Genomic DNA, 15,170 nt, shown 5'->3' with positions numbered 1-15,170 from the left:
TTTGTGTGTTTGCTGGTGATCTCGACTGAGATTGTCGGCCAACTGGTTCTGAATGCCTGGGATGTATTGTGCTATTAGGCGAATGTGATTGTGAATTGCCCAATGCCAATTTTTTTGTGCTAAGAGACAAAGTTGTGACGAGTGTGTCCCTCCTTGTTTGTTGAGATAATACATCGTTGTCATGTTGTCGGTTTTGACAAGAATGTGTTTGTGGGCTATTAGTGGTTGAAATGCTTTTAATGCTAGAAACACTGCCAACAGTTCTAAATGATTTATGTGGAGTTGTTTTTGTTGATTGTCCCATTGTCCCTGTATGCTGTGCTTGTTGAGGTGTGCTCCCCACCCCATCATGGAATCATCTGTTGTGATCACATCTTGAGGCACTGGGTCCTGGAATGGCCGCCCTTGGTTTAAGGGTTCCACCACTGAAGCGAGAAGTGTGTCTGACGGTCTATCAACACTAGATCTTGGAGTTGACCCTGTGCTTGTGTCCATTGTTTTGCTAGGCACTGTTGTAAGGGGCGCATGTGTAATCTCGCGTTTGGGACAATGGCTATACATGAAGACACCATGCCTAGAAGTTTCATTACAAACCTTGCTGGGTAGTGTTGGTTTGGCTGTATGCTTCAAGTTATATTTTGGAACGCTTGGACCCTTTGTGGACTTGGAGTGGCAATTGCTTTTTGTGTGTTGAGTGTTGCTCCCAAGTATTGTTGTATTTGGGATGGCTGCAGATGTGATTTCTGGTACTTTATAGAAAACCCTAGTTTGTGTAGAGTTTCTATAACGTATTGCGTGTGAAGAAGACACTGTTGTTGAGTGCTGGTTTTTATTAGCCAGTTGCCTAAGTATGGGAATACGTGCATGTGCTGTCTCCTTATGTGAGCGGCTACTACTGCAAGGCATTTTGTGAATACCCTTGGGGCTGTTGTTATCCCGAACGGTAACACTTTGAATTGATAGTGTACGCCGTGTATTACAAACCTTAAGTATTTTCTGTGAGAAGGATGGATGGGTATCCTTGAGATCTAACGTTGACATGTAATCCTCCTTTTTTAGTAAAGGAACCACGTCTTAAAGTGTTACCATGTGGAAGTGATCCGACTTGATGAAGAGATTCAGTGTTCTGAGGTTTAATATAGGTCTTAACGTTTTGTTAACTTTGGAATTAGGAAGTATAGTGAGTAGACGCCTGTTCCTTTCTGATGGTTGGGTACTAACTCTATTGCTTGTTTTTGTAATAATGCTTGGACCTCTAGTTGTAATAGGTCTAAGTGTTGTTTGGACATATTGTGTGCCCTTGGGGGCACATCTGGCGGGAAATTTGTGAATTCTATGCAATAACCATGTTGGATAATGGCTAGGACCCATGCGTCCGTAGTAATGTGTGTCCAGTTTTGATAGTATGCGGTAAGTCTCCCCCCACTGGTGAGAAGTGTTGGGGTTTTGTGACATTGAAGCCACTGTTTGGTTTGGCTTGTTTTAGGTGTCTGGAACTTTCCCCTTCCTCTTGGGAATTGTCCACCTCTATCAGCCACGAAACCCTCCCCTCTGGTATTGTGCCTGAAAGTGGGTCTGGTTTGCGAGGTGGAAGGCTCTGGTGTTTGCATTCGAAACCCCCCATCTAAATTGTGGCTTTCTAAATGTGCCTCTGCCCTTTGGGGAGTAGAGCGCGCCCATGGCTTTGGCCGTGTCCGTGTTCTTCTTTAATTTTTCAATTGCTGTGTCCACTTTCGGCCCAAACAATTGTTCCTGGTTAAAAGGCATGTTCAACACTGCTTGTTGGATTTCTGGCTTGAATCCAGAGCTTCGTAACCATGCATGCCTGCAAATGGTTACAGCAGTGTTGACCGTTCGTGCTGCCGTGTCTGCCGAGTCTAATGCGGACCTTATTTGGTTGTTGGATATTACTTGTCCTTCTTCCACAACCTGCTGGGCACGTTTCTGGTGTTCTTTGGGCAAGTGTTGTATAATGTGTTGCATTCCGTCCCAGTTTGCCCTGTCATAGCGAGCAAGTAGGGCTTGTGAGTTTGCGATCCGCCATTGATTGGCTGCCTGTGCTGCCACTCGTTTGCCCGCAGCGTCAAACTTCTTATTCTCTGTGTCAGGCGGTGGAGCGTCTCCCGACGATTGAGAGTTTGCCCTCTTTCTTGCTGCTCCTACAACCACCGAGTCTGGTGTAAGTTGCTGTGTTATAAATACAGGATCCGTTGGGGGAGGCTTGTATTTTTTCTCCACCCTAGGCGTGATAGCCCTTCCTTTGACTGGCTCCTGGAATACCTGTTTTGCATGTTTGAGCATGCCCAGGAGCATTGGCAGACTCTGGTAGGAAGTGTGGGTGGATGCCAAGGTGTTGAACAGGAAATCGTCCTCTATTGGCTCAGAGTGCATTGCTACATTGTGGAACGTAGCTGCCCTTGATAGTACCTGCGTATATGCAGTACTGTCCTCTGGAGGTGACGGCTTTGTTGGGTAACAGTCTGGACTGTTGTCTGATACTGGTGCATCATACAAGTCCCATGCATCAGGATCATCCTGAGTCATCCCTGTATGCGTAGGTGAATGCATAGGAGGTGTGCCCACCGGAGACAACTGTGGTGAGCGTAGTGGGGAAGGTTGTGGCGAAAAACTTGGTGGTGGTGTTTTTTCTCTGGCCACCTTCGCCTTTGGCTGCATTTCTGACTCTTGAAATGCCAGTTTTCTTTTTGTTTTAATTGGAGGAAGAGTTTGCATTTTTCCAGTCTTTCTGGATATGCAACCTCCTTTGCGTATGGTCTGGCTCAACTATACTTATTTCCTGCTCAAATCTGTGCTTTTCATGCATTTGGCTGTTAAGTCCTTGCTCTTCTGTGTAAGAGCTTCTTTTCGGCTCCAAAGCCACTTTTTTCGGTACCGATGTTTCCGATAAAGTCTTTTTCGGTTCCGACGTTATTTTTCTCACCTTGGGTGAGTCGAACTCTCGGTGTCGAGATCGTTCAGTGCCGGAATCTCGACCTGAGTCGGAAGTCTTTGGCAAGTCTCTGGCCTTTTTCAGTGCTGATGTTTGGTCACCTTCTTTTCGATGGGTTAAGCATTGGCCTGCTGGCGGTGGCGTCCCCTTGGCCTTAACGATCTTTGTGTGAGTTTTGGACGGGGCAGTTTTACTCACTGTTTTCTGCATCGTCGTGGTTCGCTCACTTTCGGAATCGTCAGAGTCCGTCCCCTGGATGGAAATTCTTTCCTCCTCCTCGGCATCGAGTTGTTCTCTTGGTGTCGACGCCATTTGTAGTCTTCTCGCTCGTCGATCACGAAGGGTCTTTTTTGATCGAAACGCTCGACAGGCCTCACAAGTATCCTCCCTGTGTTCTGGTGATAAACACAGATTACAGACCAGGTGTTGGTGTGTATAAGGATACTTCGAGTGGCACTTCGGACAGAAGCGGAAGGGGGTCCGATCTATTAGTCTTCGTCGATGGATGTGTTCGGGCCGACCAGGCCCGCTGAAGATCGGAAGCCCCGAAGGGCCGCAGGAGCGCCTCTGCGATCGGTGTCGATACGATAACACTAACCCGGTACCGAGCGATAACAATACCGTCGAATTTTCGATATTTAGCTAACTTTCCCGATTCGAAATACGCTGCAAGAGGAACACGTCCGAACCCGATGGCGGAAAGAAAACAATCTAAGATGGAGTCGACGCCCATGCGCAATGGAGCCGAAAGGGAGGAGTCCCTCGGTCTCGTGACTCGAAAAGACTTCTTTGAAGAAAAACAACTTGTAACACTCCGAGCCCAACACTAGATGGCAGGATAATGCACAGCATGTGTATCTGCAGCTACACATGCCACCGACCTTATATATATATATATATATATATATATATATATATATATATATACACACACACACACACACACACACACACACACTCATATATATGTATGAATAATAGACAGAAAATGTATTATAATGATGAAACTCACAACAAGACCATATTCGTCCTTTGAAGTTTCAATTGCTCACAATTGCCTTCTGCTTTGAACCATGTGCTATTGAGAAGAAAAAGTGGAACTTGATTAGTTAGCAGAAGATGAATTGTGCAGAAGTTCTGCATTGCGTTCCCCATCTTAAAACAGGTCTTCAGTAGCAAGGTCTTCATTTCCTTATGTGCTGGTGCCCCAATACAATGTAAATCCGCATATAAAGGCTAGCTTGGGGAAGCGTTAGCCCATTTGTGGATGTCTATGTTCGTTTCTACTAAACCCAAGATATTTTCTGGGAAAAATGTGGCAAATGAGAAACATTTGGAGGGATGCTGGATGTAGTACTGGGTCGTCTAAGACAAACCCAAGACTAAAGCGCCACATAAATGGTTCACTTGTGATGCTATGAAAAGTAGAGGTAAAATAAGTGTTGTGGCTTCTATCCAGATCACAGGGTGGAAAAAATAGTTTTTTCTTTTTAACACCTGAACATTCTGTTCTCGTTGTAGAGCAGCATGTTGCAGGAATTCTAGGGTAACTAGAAAGAAGTTCCTGGCTGAGAAAAAAATATGAACAGCAATACAGACGTCATTAATGCATTGTGTAATACTTTGACAGCCAGCCGAACCCATTAGGCTTGTAGCTGTAAGCTTTGTCAAGAACTGCCAAAATCAGAATGAGCATGTGAGTATCATCTTGAATTACACAATCATCGTTAGACAATGGAGAGTTTGACTCATTACCCTTTGAACAGGAAAGATTTCTCTGGGCACATGACAGACAACGAGGCTAGGCACTCGCCATGCAATCAGCTGCCAAACTACCACCACTCACTTGAACTGAAATACTCCTAAAACCGAAGGCCTGGAGATCGACTGCGTCTTGATGCGCTAATGTTTTCACAGAAGTGAACCAGTCTACAAGTTTTGGAAGATATGTATTTTTTTTTTTTTTAGGTTTAGAAGACTTGTCTTCGTTTTTTAAATTAGCTTCACAGAGGCTGAAACGCGTGCTGAAGGGGAAATCTGCTGCCTAGGTTACACAATCTGTACTACTACATCACATCTGTCTCCTTACCACTTCTTGCCTAACGTCTGACTCTGACTGAAGCACAGGAACCCGTAGGCAGCCTGGCAGTTCCCCGGAGCATAACATCACTGCAGTTTCATAGATTTACCCGAGTGTGGTTGATCCGCTGGAACTGGGTAAAGCCTAAACCCATGTGTCAAACTTCACTGAGCAACCAGACAGCCATAGAGGAGTTCAGGGGGCGAGGAAGGGGGGCATTCAGACTCGCAGAAAAAGTGATATAAAAAACAGGGAAAAAGCTGAAAAATGCAGATAAATCCCATAAACAACTGGTATCTGTTTCACATGCACTTTTGTATATTTTGCTAAGCTCCTGGTTATTCGAGGAAGAATAATTCCTCCAAGGGCTACATGGGACAGCTAATGTTCCGCTGTCAGAAACTCTGACTCCGATACTGTTGAAAAAATGGGACCTGCTACGACTTTTAAAATGCACTTCCCCTTCCCCCTCCAAATTACCTAAAAGGCATAACTTTTATAGGTAGTTTAAATATGCCATTTAAAGAGTAACCAATGGAAAATTCCAATACCTCAGTTCTGTCTCTGCTGCTTCAGAAACTGTCTGTATTTCACACTGCCCGTCAGCTTTTCACCAATAAACTCCTATCTGGCAAAAAAATCGGATTTTACAAGCGTAACAGTCACCAATCAATTGTGCTGGACGAGGCCCTTTTTGCAGGGTCATCCCCAATCTTATTGCCTCCTTCCTACTATTTGTTCTGACCTGTTTTTGTTGGCTTTAGGACTCTGGGCACTTTACCACTGCTAACCAGTGCTAAAGTGCATATGCACTCTGTGTAAATTGTATTGTCGATTGGCATGGGGGCTGCCTTTAAATATTATTAAAGTGCAGATTCCCTTGGAGAGCACATGGAAATTTGTAGTTTGATGTCTCTGAACTCAATTTAAAAATACTTCTGTTACATAATTTGGTTTTTAAATTGTTAGTTTGTAAATGCCACTTTAAGAAAGTAGGCATTTTCTTGCTTAAACCATTCTGTGACTGTTTGTGGATTCCCTGTCTGGGTCAGACTGACAGTCGGGCTGTTTGTGAATCCCCTCTAGACAGTGAGACAAAGGGAGCTGGGGAGTGACCTGCATATCCTGATGAGCCATCTGAGCCAGAATGGTGGGAGCAGTCTCTTACAGCTGAATGAGCTGTGCCTGGCTTCACACAATGCAGTCTCCAACTCCCTGCTGTGTCTGGGTCCTTGCCTGGGCAAGGCAGTATCTTGTTAACAACAGAGACTTTTTGTTGAAGTCGGGCAACTTCAAATGCAGAAAGGGGTATAAGTAGTGGACCCAAAACCCCAGACTTAAGATTTCTTCAAGACCACTTTTGGATTAAAGAGGAACCTCTGCCAAGGAGAAGAGCTGAAAAGTTCTGCCCCTGCCTGTGACTGTGCTTTGTTGGGCTATCCTGCAGTTGCTGCTTCTGCCTATGAAAGGGGGAAAAGACTGGACTTTGCTGTGCATTCCTGCTTGAGAACAATCTCCAAGGGCTTGAACTGAGCTGGCCTCCCGTTTTGAAGTCTCAGGGCCATCAAAGACTTCCTCTGTCAGCACCTGGACTCTCTGCTGAGACTCCTGCCCTGCCAAGTGGTGCCCTATTCAATCCCTGGGCCCTTGAAAGGTGAAGTTGGTAGAACAAGAGCTGAAGTCCAAGCACAGAACGCAGTGTAGGGAAATTTTTGACACACCATCTGCAACACGGCTGATAAACGACGTGCCACCAGCTTCGTGGCTGAAATCAACACTCCACCTGCATTGTGGCTGGGAGATCAACATCGGGGCTGGAGAAACTACGCAAAACACCCGCTTGCGGCTGCTGATAATGATGCAAACCCCATGCAGCTCGGTTTTCTAATACCCTGCGACCAGATTTTTCACGCACCATCCCTGGGTGTCAAAGTCATTGTGACTGTGCGCGGATCCAATGTGCCCCATCCGAAAGTTGACGCATTACTCTCGAGAGGGAGAAAAACGGTGCATCGCTGACACAACCGTAGAAGAAATGAGGCATGGCCTCACTTGAGAGTAAGGAATTGACGTAGTGCTGACTTTTACGACGCAAGCTCGCCTGTGTGGCTTTATTTTTTTACGCAAATGAGGTACTTTGTGTAAAATCAACATTTCTACTGTTTTCTATGGAGTAAGACTTATTCTTTTGAAAATTCATATCTTGACTTGTGTAAGTTGGATTTTTGTCGTTTTGGTCTTGTTTGATGTAGAAAAATATTACCTATTTTTCTAAACTGGTGTGGAGTCCATTTTGTAGTGTTTTCACTGTATTACTGTGTGTTTGGTACAAATACTTTACACATTGCTTCTGAGTTAAGCCTGCCTTCTCGTGCCAAGCTACCAACGGGGTGAGCGTGGGTTAACCAGGTGTGTTTTTCCTTTACCCTGACTAGAGTGAGGGTCCTTGCTTGGACAGGGGGGTAACCTGACTGCCCACCAAAGATCCCATTTCTAACAAATTGTCATTTTACGCACAACTGATCTGTTACACGTATCTTGTCTCGAAAGAACAATCATTTTCACAGTAAAGTTGAAAACCCATGCCCAAGGAATTGCACAGTTCTTCTGTTTTTTGGGTGAAGTGCAGGGGCTTACCAGCCTCAGCTTGGTCTTCATATCCAAGCACGAGCCATTATCTCTCACATCCAGCCATGAATCTCATCCACTAGTACAGCCAGGGTCATTGCATCGTATTTAAAGATTCCAGTAGGAAACAGGAGTTCTGAGGTTTTTTACCATTATCAGCACAATTTATTTGTTAACAACTTTATAGCCTGAAAGCAATACAAGTTCAAAGGTAGAGGAGGCCCTAAGCAGCACCTCATCATTCTTCCTTTGCCTGAAGAAAATACATTAGGCTCCTAGAGAGAATATTAACACAGGAGTAAAAATACAAAATGTTATACTTATGCTGGAGCGATTAGAAAAAGTAAAGTTTCAACAAAAAAAAATCACTCAAATCCACATTGTCTTAACATTCACGGACAAGAACGCTTCTTCTCAGGAGATACTTGCCATGCCCCTCAAATCTGTAAAGACTGGAGTAGCTGTTGCCATATAATATTCAATCTCTGAATCATTTGTGTCAAAAGATGGGTTACGACGGGTAAACTGGGACCCCCTCATACTGGCAGCACTTGTGACATTGAAGGCAACTCCGAAGGGCACCTGGCCCTTTGACTGTGTGGTAATGGTCAACTCCTCCTTTACCACATTTCACCCAGAACTTTTCTCAATCACTTAAAACACTCCTCGACATTTTGGAGGATTTGCTTTGTACATGGTAAAGATGCCAGACAATCATCATCAATTACACAGTGTATGTGAAACGAAGCAAAAATTGCTTGCATTTTGCATGGTGCACAAGGTGACTTAAGCATTTCTGTGCAAAAAATTAATTGACTATTCTGAATGGCCATTTGGGTAGGCTTGTGCTTAGTCAGGTGGTACAGGAGCAGAGATTGCGTTCAGCCAATGAAACAGCAAAGCTCAGAGAAGTCTGAGTTACCCAAGTCCGTGTTCGGTTTCACTAGGGAGCCACAAGGCAGCACACCACTCTCTGGGTAAACAGGTCTCCTTAGACTGCTCGAGATCTTCTATGCAATAAGGCCCCAGGGCCAACCCTTATGCGAGGGAAGCTGAGAACTTTTAGGGTGCAAGGTAGATGAGAGTTAGACCACAGAAGAAGAATACTGCCCTCGCTCCAGGACTCTCTATAGCCCCAGAACTCATTGTAAAGCCCGACTCTCAAACGACCCAGGAAGGACCAACGAGTGAAACTAAGCAGCGCTGGAGCACTCACACTCCAAGGGCTAGTACAGGACTACAGAGTATTTCACAATGGACGCAAGTGGCCGAGTTTAACTTGCTTGCTCTCAGCAGTTCGGCACCCCATCACTGAGATATCACGGAGAAGTGAAAACGTTTTAGAGCGCATTCAAAATGACTGAATTCAGCCAGTTAGAACAGCGTTTGGTGGAGGAAGGCCGGACTGGCGGGAGATTGTACAGCTCCAGAGCAGGTGTGCTCCAGACTCGCGTCTGCGGCTTGTAAAAGGCTCAGTACACCCGGTGAGGTAAATGAAATTGTCGAGTTTATAATCTAGTTGTTAATGAAGGTTACAAGTGGTGGCAATGGGTGATGTGGGGACAAATACGAACATCACATACAGAAAGACTCAAAGAGAAGAGGGCGCGGGCTACCGAAAAGAAAAAGATCAAACGCCATCTCTTTTAAAAGTAAAGAAGTGTAGCTGTGCTTGTTCAAGGGCCAGTCTGTGAGGGCCACTTGCAGGCAGGTGCCTACAGCAGTACAGGAGGAGCGCGCAACGCATAATGTGAGAATGTGAACTATGAGCTGGAGTGATTGCAATGGTTTTCCAATAATAACACAAGCGTCGCCCTGACCACCCGTAACTGTCACTGTATTATTCTCGACAGCCATCACACTCGCGGCAGCAGTCATACATACTTAGGTCTCATTCCCCCGCCGTGCACAAAACTAATTTAAACTGCCCTTCAAATGACGACACAGCTAACCGCACGAGCCAGTCGGTGAACATTCCAGCATTACGAACTTCTCTTTTGAAAAATATGCGCATTTCTTTATACCAAGGTATGTGAACAGACTAGGTTAAAAAACACAATAACAGTTGCATGCAAATCTAGTGATCTCGATCAGTATGTACATTTTTTCCAGGTAATTTAGAGCACATTCCTACCTCACACATCCTAGTACGTCTTTTCGTCAACAAGTCGGTTAGGTTTTCGGTCGGATAACTTCTGTTCCCACTTACATGAGAACACAATTCACTGCTGTTTCCCATCAGCCCGTGCTCGTTCTCTGTGCCTCTCAAAGTACCACGAATCGAGGAAAAAAATAACTTTTTTTTACCTTAATCTAACCAGCAATATTTAAAAGATCATCCTGTTTTCAAGTAAATCCAAGATTGCACGGAAGGTATCCGTCTCAGGAGGGTTGTCATCAAAATCACCAATCATCAAAATTCGGAGTGCCACAATACACCGCCGGCGCTAAAGGACTCAATGCTATTTTGTTTCTTAAGCGTGCCTTTCACTCAGGTCATCGACCACAAATACTTGCTTGCCTGAGACAACAGAAACTGAAGATTTGAAGAACAATGGAAGTATCTTGCAAAACAAGCTGCCCTTTAACTAAGGCCAAAAGGATGCAAAGAGATGAACCGCCATTTAGAATACAAAGCACGAATGGCCCCTTAACGTTTAACCTAGAGAAATGTTTACATGTTATTGAAATTCAAAATCATGTCCTCAATTTTCATAATGCATAATCCACCCAAAAATGTTCCTCTCCGGTCAGTGGGAGGTTCAATAGTTCATAAGAATTTCTACTCTACCAATAATCCTGATAAACTGTGCTGTTTAGCACAGGTAGCAAGGTACATTATTAAATTAGGAATTTGAACTTTTATCATACATTAAGATTTTTTCAACCTTGCAGGAGCTGTCAAGGAAGAGGAGAACAGTAGATTTTTTTAAAGGCTAACCTACCTGGATAATATCCGCAATCCGATGTGGAACAATCCAGTAACTGCCCTGAAAGTTGCATTTTGGGACACGTTACAGAACCATGATGGACAACTTTTGGTCAGCTGTTACGCCACCTGGTTCACCTGGGAGCCCTCTAAGACATTAATTGAGGTTAAGAGGCGGTCATTAAGTTGAAAATGGAAGTAGTCTCTAGCAATGAAGAGAACTACTTCGTGTGCATATGTGTTCTCTGGGAAAGAGCAGGATGCCGTCACTCAGGGAGAAGTTTGACAATGAATGAAGTGAGCTGACCTACTGTCTCACGCAGTAGATGGTGGAAGAAAATGGCAATGACAACAAAACAATGCATGAAGAGGGCTGTATGACAGACTGCAGGATAAGTTACTTACCTTTGATAACACCTTATCTGGTAAAGACGATCTATCTGCAGTTTCCTTATCATAGAATATTCCTCAGGCGTTATACTTGACCTGGAAAATGTTCAAGCGGTACCTCTGTGCTGGTCGGTGGCATCAATAAGCTTTGCGTCATGATCGGCATCATCCATACTGGAAGCAACATGCAAACTACCAATACAGGCACCACCCCAGAGCTGACATCAGTTACTGTTCGTGATATTTCTAATCCAGAAACTGAGAGCCATGAAAATGCTGGTGTACCAGTATGCAGAGACTAAGTACCCTCATAAGTAGCAGTCTATATGGAAAAATCAGCTTGCAGAGCAAGGACAGGTGGGTCGGTAAGGAATCTGAAGCTGAATGTGGAGTTACTGAAGGTTCATCTGATAGAGACTTCTAGCAACAGATTCCTTACCTTTAGAATAGATACCCAAGCAATACTTCTTCAGAGGAGGGTCTGTGAAGAAATGTAACCAGAAAGTCCTGGAGGACCGAATGGGCAAAGTGCCTGTCACAACGGACCTGACTGTCCAGGCAGTGCCATTGTTGCAGCCTGACAGATGTTCACGATACAGACTCTGTGAGCTAACACAGCAGCCACTGTCTTGGCTCTGGTGGCATGAGCACATAAGCCCTCAGGTGGTTGCTTCTTGGCCAGTGCATAACAAATGTTAAAGCAGAGTACAATCCATGCTTAGATGGTTCTTTTCTGCCTGGCCATTCCTTTCTTTGCTCTGGCAAACCCAATGAGATTTCCTTGTCTACCTGGTGCTCCTTAATATTATCAATGTAGTAAAATGATAATGTTCTATTTGGGCCCAGTCCATTTGTCTTTACTCCTCTTTAGAAGAGGGATCTGGAGTGAAGAAAGTTGGCAGTGATGGTGTGGCTAATGTGGAAGAGTGCCGCTACTTTCAGCATGAAAACGGCACGTGTTCTCACAACCAGTTTGTCTGGAAAGAAAGCGGTGTATAGAGGATGCACAGATAGTGCCTGTTAGAAATGGGGTCTTTGGTTGGCAGTCAGGTTACCCCTGTCCAAGCAAGGACCCTCACTCTAGTCAGGGTAAAAGAGAATCACCCTCAGCTAACCCCTGCTCACCCCCTTGGTAGCTTGGCACGAGCAGTAGGCTTAACTTCAGAGTGCTAGGTGTAAAGTATTTGTACCAACACACACAGTTACTTAATGAAAACACTACGAAATGACAACACAGGTTTAGAAAAACAGAAAATATTTTTCTAACCAAAACAAGACCAAAATGACAAAAATCCACAATACACAAGTCAAGTTATCAATAAAAATGCAAAGAGAGTCTTCATGTAATTTTAAACACACACTAACGCTGTTAGCGTGAAAATGTACCTAGGGTGTGTCAAAAATAACTCCGCACGGGTGAGTGTGTGTCAAAAAGGGCTTGCGATGCAACAATTTCACTCACAAGCAAGACCTTGCCTTGTTTCTCTTTTAGTCGGGTCGGCATGCGTCGTTCTTTCTCTCCGCAGGAGAGCGATGAGTCAATCTGGTCAGCACTCTCGGGTCCGGGCAGGCTTTGCGTTGTTTTTACATGCCCAGCGGTGTTTGCATTGGAAATTCAAGCTGCACAACGATCCAAAAACCACACAGCGCGGGTTGCGATCTCACCAGCCTCCATCAGCGATGCTGTGCGTTGTTTCTCCAGCCACAAGCGTCGATCTTCCGGTCGCATTGCAGGTGAGCGTCTATTTTCAGCCGTGAAGCCGGCGGCACGTCAATTTTTCAGCTGCAGATCGGAGTCGTGTCGATCTTTTCCCTGCACGCCGTTCTGTGCGTGGATTTCTCACTCTTGGGCTGCCAGCTTCTCCTTTCAGGGTCCCAGGAACTAGATGGGCACAACTTGGCAGAGTAGGAGTCTCTCCAGAGTCTCCAGGTGCTGGCAGAGAGAAGTCTTTGCTGTCCCTGAGACTTCAAATAACAGGAGGCAAGCTCTAAAACAAGCCCTTGGAGATCTTCACAAGAAGGAAGGCAACACAAAGTCTAGTCTTTGTCCTCTAGCACAGGCAGAAGCAGCAACTGCAGGATAGCTCCACAAAGCACAGTCACAGGCAGGGCAGCTCTTCTTCCTCAGCTCTTCAGATCTTCTCCAGACAAAGGTTCCTCTTGGTTTCCAGAAGTGTCCTAAAGTCTGTGGTTTTGGGTGCCTTTCTTATACCCATTTTCTCCTTTGAAGTAGGCCTACTTCAAAGCAAAGTCTCTCTTGATTGTGAAATCCCGCCTTGCCCAGGCCAGGCCCAAGATGAGACTGCATTGTGTGAGGGCAGGCCTCCCCTCCCTTCTAGCACAGATGGCTCATAAGGATATGCACGCTACACCACAGCTCCCTTTGTGTCACTGTCTAGTGAGAGGTGCAACCAGCCCATCTGTCAAACTGACTCAGACAGGGAATCCACAGAGTCACAGAAATGGTATAAGCAAGAAAATGCTCAATTTCTAAAAGTGGCACTTTCAAACACACAATCTTAAAATCAACTTTACTAAAAGATGTATTTTTAAATTGTGAGCTCAGAGACCCCAAACTCCACATGTCTATCTGCTCCCAAAGAGAACCTACACGATAATCACCTTTAAAGGTAGCCCCCATGTTAACCTATGAGAGGGACAGGCCTTACAACAGTGAAAAACGAATTTGGCAGTATTTCACTGTCAGGACATATAAAACACATTACAATATGTCCTACCTTAACCATACACTGCACCCTGCCCCTTGGTACTACCTAGGGACTACCTTGGGGGTGCCTTACATGTAAGAAAAAGGAAGGTTTAGGCCTGGCAAGTGGGTACACATGCAAAATCGAATTTACAGTTTAAAAATGAACACATAGACTCTGCAGTGGCAGGTCTGAGACATGATTACAGGGCTACTTGTGGGTGGCACAACCAGTGCTGCAGGCCCACTAGTAGCATTTGCTTTATTGGCCCTGGGCACCTCTAGTACACTGTAGTAGGGACTTACCAGTAAATCAAATATGCCAATCATAGAAATCCAATTACATACACTTTTTTATATAGGAGCACTTGCACTTTAGCACTGGGTAGCAGTGGTAAAGTGCCCAGAGTGACAAGAACAGCCAAAACAGAGTCCAGCACACATCAACAACCTGGGAAACAGAGGCAAAAAGTTAAGGGAGACCACGCCAAGGATTAAAAGTCCAACTGTGCCTCCAGTTTGCTAACCCTTCTGGTCACTGTTATAGCCGCCTGAAAAACAATTTTGATGGTCAGAAGGCGTAAAGGGAAGTTATGCAAAGGCTCGAAGGGTGAGCACATCAAGAACATAAATACCAGATTAAAGTCCCTTTTGGGCATGATTTAGGGTTTTGGAAGGAAATGTTCATAGATCTTTGAGGAACAGTCACAGCATATGGTTAAGCAAAGAGGTCTGGTCTGGCAACCTGCAGAATGCTGATATGACCAAAAGATATCCTTTAACTGTGCCCAAAGCCTTGCCAGCCTAATGAAAGAACAGACACAAGTGCAGAAGGGAGGTCAACATTTTTGGTAGTACACTAAGCCGCAAATTTCTCCCAATGGCAGGCATATACTGTCTTGGTTGAGGGATCTCTGCCTGCAAGAATGACATATAAATGCAAAGAGTACACTGTTCCAAAAAGATAAATCCAGATAGGACGCCGGATATCGGTAAAATGATAGGAGTGCCCTCATGCGTCAATGAAGACGCTAAGCATCATCATTGGGCTTACTCCACGTCAGACCGGCACTGCAATATCTGACGGGTCACCACTCAAATGGTGGTGGCTCTATACCGAAAAACCGCCAGGGATGAGTGCGCTGCTTGTCCGGATGATCATTTCTGGCCATAAAGAGCTTTGCTTTGGGCTTTATAATAAATGCTTTGACTTGACTCTCAGATGTCATGGTCTGAGTTGAGACAGATCAGTAATAGACATCTGACTCTCACAATCCCTGCACGGTTTGAATCCTGAACATTTGAGGGACCTTGGGAAGGGAGACAGGACAGCACTCCATCTATAAGAGACATTGCTAAAGAACTCATGACAGAACTGTCAATGAGCAAACTCTGAATCTGCTTTGAAGTATGGAACACGTTGGCACCTAGGGTGGGCACTGTATGACTCCAGTGATGTCATTATGATGTCCCTTCTCATGTCTAC

General features: G+C 44.9%; 1 protein-coding gene across 2 annotated transcripts in view; it reads right to left on the bottom strand.

The window, feature by feature from the left end:
* Window positions 1-15,170, bottom strand: part of GRAMD2B (GRAM domain containing 2B) — a 424,374-nt gene that overhangs the window by 62,696 nt on the left and 346,508 nt on the right. The gene's annotated exons all lie outside the window — the stretch shown is intronic.

The sequence above is a fragment of the Pleurodeles waltl genome, chromosome 1_1 (assembly GCF_031143425.1).
Source record: "Pleurodeles waltl isolate 20211129_DDA chromosome 1_1, aPleWal1.hap1.20221129, whole genome shotgun sequence".
Classification (NCBI taxonomy): domain Eukaryota; kingdom Metazoa; phylum Chordata; class Amphibia; order Caudata; family Salamandridae; genus Pleurodeles; species Pleurodeles waltl.
Note: the sequence above shows the minus strand (reverse complement) of the source record. Positions and strands in the feature narration are given on the sequence as shown.